This window comes from Camelina sativa, chromosome 11 (assembly GCF_000633955.1).
Source record: "Camelina sativa cultivar DH55 chromosome 11, Cs, whole genome shotgun sequence".
In the NCBI taxonomy this organism is placed as follows: domain Eukaryota; kingdom Viridiplantae; phylum Streptophyta; class Magnoliopsida; order Brassicales; family Brassicaceae; genus Camelina; species Camelina sativa.
In genome coordinates, this window is record NC_025695.1 from 41160291 (window position 1) to 41160985 (window position 695).

The following is a 695-nucleotide window of genomic DNA, read 5'->3' on the forward strand; positions in this document are numbered from 1 at the left end:
AAAAAAAAAAAAAAAAAAAAAGAACCGAAGAATATGGATGGAATGTTGTACTCGATCATGTTGTCCCGCTAAATGTCAATTAAAAAAAGATACGTACTGGCTGTGAACATCCATGTACGTAAATTTTCTCTTGCTTGATCTTGATTTTTTTTTTCTCCAGCAATTCTTTGCAAAATTATAACCTCTAATTAATTTCGTTGTTTATACTTATTAGTTATTGTAATTGAGAGGCTTGAGAAGCCTAAGAAGGCTAAGATGGAGAAGAAGAAAACTACGGAGTAGAAGGCTCTCTCTTTATTAGGACAAGACAAAACTCTTTGGTATCTTTTTTATGTAGTTTGTGATACGATGCGTTTTTTTATGCATCTTCAAAGTAATTATTGTAGAAACTAAGTTTCACACAATGAATTTGTTTAAAGGGGAAACAAATTCAATAATACTTTCTCTCTAAGAAATCGGATTAAAGCTAACAAGCAAAACGGGATTGAAATCTCTTGGAAAACAAGTTAGGGTTTTGCTCAAGAATAATGAAGAATTAGGGTTTTTGTATTAATTGCTGGATGACTTTACAATGAAGGGATTGCTCTCTATTTATAGGTTTTCTATAATATACAGAATATATCCACTTTCCAAATCGTGGCCGAGCTGATTAGGAAAATTTCTTGTTTCCTGTTAGGTCAGCCGATGGGCGAGCT